Source organism: Gavialis gangeticus, unplaced genomic scaffold (assembly GCF_001723915.1).
Source record: "Gavialis gangeticus isolate Ggan-Ray unplaced genomic scaffold, GavGan_comp1, whole genome shotgun sequence".
Taxonomy (NCBI): Eukaryota; Metazoa; Chordata; order Crocodylia; family Gavialidae; genus Gavialis; species Gavialis gangeticus.
The window spans coordinates 19,501,473-19,505,931 of record NW_017729006.1 but is presented as its reverse complement, the minus strand read 5'-3'; the positions used below and the strand labels follow the sequence as shown (position 1 = coordinate 19,505,931).

Genomic DNA, 4,459 nt, shown 5'->3' with positions numbered 1-4,459 from the left:
GCAGGGGAGGGGCTGCTTTTCCCCATGCTCAGCTTTTCCCCAGACTCCTTCCCTGCCTGGGGTCCTTTCCTGCCCTTCCCCCACCCACCTTACCTGAGGTTCCCGCGTGGGGTAGCCACATGGTCCCAGGCCAGAAGCCCCAGCAGGGGCGATGGGCCAGGCAGGTCCTGCTGTTGGTGGAGCCCACCAGGGCTTCCCCTGGATCCTACTTCCCCTGGTTCCTGTCATTTTTTACAGGAACCAAGGGCAGATAAATATTAATTTTCTAACATTTTTAGGGGCCCCGCAGGTCGGCTAGAATGGCCTCACAGGTCGGATTTTGCCCACCCCTGTTCTAGTTCCTAGGATGCCCATCTGATCATGTCTCTTCTCCCTATGCTGTCTCTCCATTGGATTCTTGCCCTTATCATTAAGGCCCTGCACATCAAGCCCTACTCTGTTTTTCTCCCTCCAAAATACTTTAGACTTCTACCCTTTCTTCTTCAAATCCATCCTAAGGGGACATCTGCAGTGCAGCAACTACAGCTTACATAGACAGACTCAAGCTAGCTTTAACTAGGTACCGCTAGAGACATAAGCCTGGCAGCACAGAGATCTGCATGGAATACAAGTGATGGTATTTGTTCAGCTTCTCATGCAGATTTTGCAGCCTGCCCTGAGCTCTTGGCTTAGCTCCAAGAGATTACACTACTATCAGTACCCAAGACAGCGAGTTTAAATCTAGCTCAGGTATCTCTACAAAAGCTACAGTGACTGTACTATAATTGCAGACACACTTTCACCATGATGCGTATGAAACTGTAATAATGCAGCTGAGAAGCTGATAGTGTAGCTATTGATAATATTTAAACAGAAGACAAAGATGAATTTATAGTTCATAGCATCTTTCAGGCAAGATCATAAATCATATTAGAGCATTACCTAAGCCTTATTAGTTATAAAGGCAGGGAGTTAGATTATTCCCATTTTACAACTGAGTAAACAGACCCACGGAGGGGTTAAGGCTTACTCAAGTTTATGCAGCAAATTTGTGGCTGTGCTCCCATCTCCTGACTTCCTATGTTACTGCAGTGTCTGTATCTGGACATGACAGTAGTGAAATAAAAGTAATTGTACAGATTTTATCTTATTAAATTCTGGAAGGTGGAAGGAAATTAAAATATGAAGTAATTTCCTATACTAGGAATGATTTGTAGAAGTGTCAATAGTGTGTTTCAATAATGGTACTTCTAAAATAAATCAAGAGGCTAGATGGTGTTAGCCAAATGAAGATCTGCCTGAAGTTTTAAAACAGCTGAGAGCAGTGATTCTCAATCAAGGGGCTGTGGCACCCTGAGATGTCTTGAGATACTTTCAAGGGCACTGTGGGGTGCTGCAGAATGTTAGTACTGTTAGGTGTGCAAACATAATTCACAAGATAAACCCAGATTTTTCATGTAGAAAGCCAGTGTTAAAAACATTCAGGCCTGTTGTGGTCTTTCTGAGTTCTTTGCAACAGAAGAATTACTTGTTGTTTTTCTGTAGTCAAAAAAAGAGTGACAATTAAGAGCAGGCATTTTCTGATGGGTGCTTCAAATCTAAAAAGGTGGAGAATCACTGGCTTAGAGATAGGCATGTAGCTCAAAATTGACCTGAGTTATAAAGCTTTATGTATACTTTCTTTAAAGTTTAAAGTGTTCAATATGAAGTAAACCCCCTTCTGATGCAGCACCCTATTTTCCTTGACATTGATAAGGGTCTTTTCACCTAGAACAGTGATTTTTCAATTTGTTCCGTGGACCCCTATGTCTGAGGGGTCCACAGAAGATTACTGTGATCAAGCAAAAGTATGTCAATACCCACACTTACAATTCAAAGGGGTCCACATCTCCATTCAACATTTCCAAAGGAGTCCACACCTCTATTCAAAATTCTTTAGGGTTCCACAGAAGAAAAAAGTTTGAAAACCACTGACCAAGAATAAGGAGCAAATATCTGGATAGGGAGTACCAGTGGAACTGACTTATGCATAAAGTACTTGGAAAGTACACATTTTAAAAAATACAGAAAAAATCTTTATTCACTAATGTCTTCTAGTAACAGTTGCTGCCATAAAAAGATGTGTAAATATGCCTGTCCACTTTAAAATGTTGATAAAGTTTCAGGGTAGTTCAGCTCTCAGTAATCTCCTTCCATTTTTTAAAAGGTTTGTTTTAGCCTAGATTGTTAAAATTCATCATACTTTGTGCAATGACATGCGTTTATTTCAAAAACTAAAGATTTTTATGAGATATCAAGGAAATACGTAACATGTAAATGGGATTTAGTTTATACAGGGCATGTTTACACATGTATTAATGCGCCTTGTCTAATGCACATTGTATTTAGTACCTCCAACGTGAGATACTAAATTAATGCACATTAGGCTGCGCTAATGCACAGTAGCTCATTTGCACACTTTTTTAGTGACGCTTAATGCACAATAGACTATTTTACTGCACAGCAGCGTAATGTCAATTTTTATGTGATGCTTTAATGCACAATAAAATAGTCTTCTGTGCATTAAAGTACATGTGTAGACAGGCCCACAGTGCTGTCAATAGATTTCTATTAACTCATGTCCTGGAATTTAAAACTGAGCATTGTAGAGTTCTGCAGTAGAACCCCTCAGGATTAATCATTCTCAGGATTAACATTACTGCAAGGCCATTACATATATATATGGGAGATTCAGTTGAAGGCCAATAATTCTGCCTTTTACTCAGTCCTGAAGCCCAGCTAATCCCTATTGCTTAATGCATTGTCTTTTTACTAATTCCCTTATGAAATCCTAGAGCTGGGCCAAGAACACAGAGTGCTTCACAATTAATTAATTCCCCTGGCATAGGGGGAATCCCTGGCTGCTGTTTCAGACAGCATAGCCAGAGAAGTGGTATGCAGGAATCCCAGTCCATGCCAATATAATGGCCCCTATGGGTTTTAAAACTGATGCTACCCCAGGGACTCAAGGCATGAAAATAGCTTAAAGTCAGCATTGACTTATCTATCGGTCTTAGCTATACTAAGCAGGACTCTGATGCAGCCGGGGGTCTGTCTTGGGGGTTAATTACTTTGGTAAATTATTTGTACTTTCAACATCAGTTTAAGAATACAGAGCTCTAAAATGCTAACACTCCCTGTATAAAGAAACTGGACAGCCTCAAAGCATACCATTTAGTTTAACTGAGGTCTGCAAAGACAGTCTTTTACTTGCATTTTCTTATTTCTGGCCTCTCTAACGAACAGTCAAAGACAGATTTTCATTTGTAAGAAACTGGGTAAAAAAGTAGGCTGCTATTTGAAAATGCAGGATCTTTGCCATTCAGGCAGCTGAAGTACATGCTGTAATTGAAAGTAAAATTGTCCATTATAAGAAAAAGAAAGCAATGCGACTAAATGCTCTCTGTTGGTAATGAGCAAAATGTTAGAATCCTAACCTGAATTTGATCACCGCATTTCTTTGCTCAAACACTGTACACCTGGCCTCGTTTGCGAATGTGCTGAACACTCACAAAATTTTGCCAGTATAGTTTTAAATCCAAAAAAGAAATGGTAATTTAAAAAATAAGAGGGCATATACCTGTATGTTTCTTTATCAGTTCATTTTTATATGGTTCATGAAACCCTACACCTTTGTCTCTAACTCAAGCAATTTAGTGGCTTATTTAGTGGCTAAGAATACACTAAAATGTCTTGTGATTATATGGATCTTTAAGAAAACATTTTCCCATAAGATATAGATTAGTAGGTCTTATAAATTATAAATAATATGGTATAACAGACCATGTGTTAGAAATAAATAGCATCCGTTAAAATCTGTTGGCCAAAACAATAAAACTGCACAGTAGAGTCTACCCTATATGTATACGTTGGGAGGCAAGAAAATTGAAGCATTAGAGTTGGTTGAGTTGCAGATTTGTTTTGGTTTGTTTTTTAATTTATTCTTATTACCATTTTTATTAACCTTCTAAATGTAGCATCCACAGTTAGCCAGTGGGGAGCAGTACGTAGTAGACAGTATATGGATAAACAGAAAAGAACCATGGGCCACCTTAGGCATCTTTACAGCATCTTAAGACGCTAGGTAGCTCCACAGTGAAGCATGCAATGCCTGCTCCACATGTGATTTGCCCTGAAACCAATGAAACCCTAAAGTTTTAGTGTGCCTGTAGATGTGCAGGGATACTATTCCAACATATTATTTCATAGATTTCATAGACATTAGGGCTGGAAGGGACCTCGGAAGCTCATCGAGTCCAGCCCCCTGCCCAAAGGGCAGGAAGTCAGCTGGGCTCATAGGATCCCAGCAAGATAAGCATCCAGTTTACTCTTGAAGGTGTTCAATGTAGGTGCTTGAACCACCTCCGATGGCAGGCTGTTCCAGACCTTGGGGGCTCGGACAGTAAAGAAATTCTTCCTTATGTCCAGCCTGAAACGGTCT

The 4,459-nt window shown here is 40.0% G+C and overlaps 1 protein-coding gene across 1 annotated transcript in view; it reads left to right on the top strand.

Moving 5' to 3' along the window:
• MYRIP (myosin VIIA and Rab interacting protein) overlaps positions 1–4,459 on the top strand; it is a 278,869-nt gene that overhangs the window by 206,209 nt on the left and 68,201 nt on the right. The gene's annotated exons all lie outside the window — the stretch shown is intronic.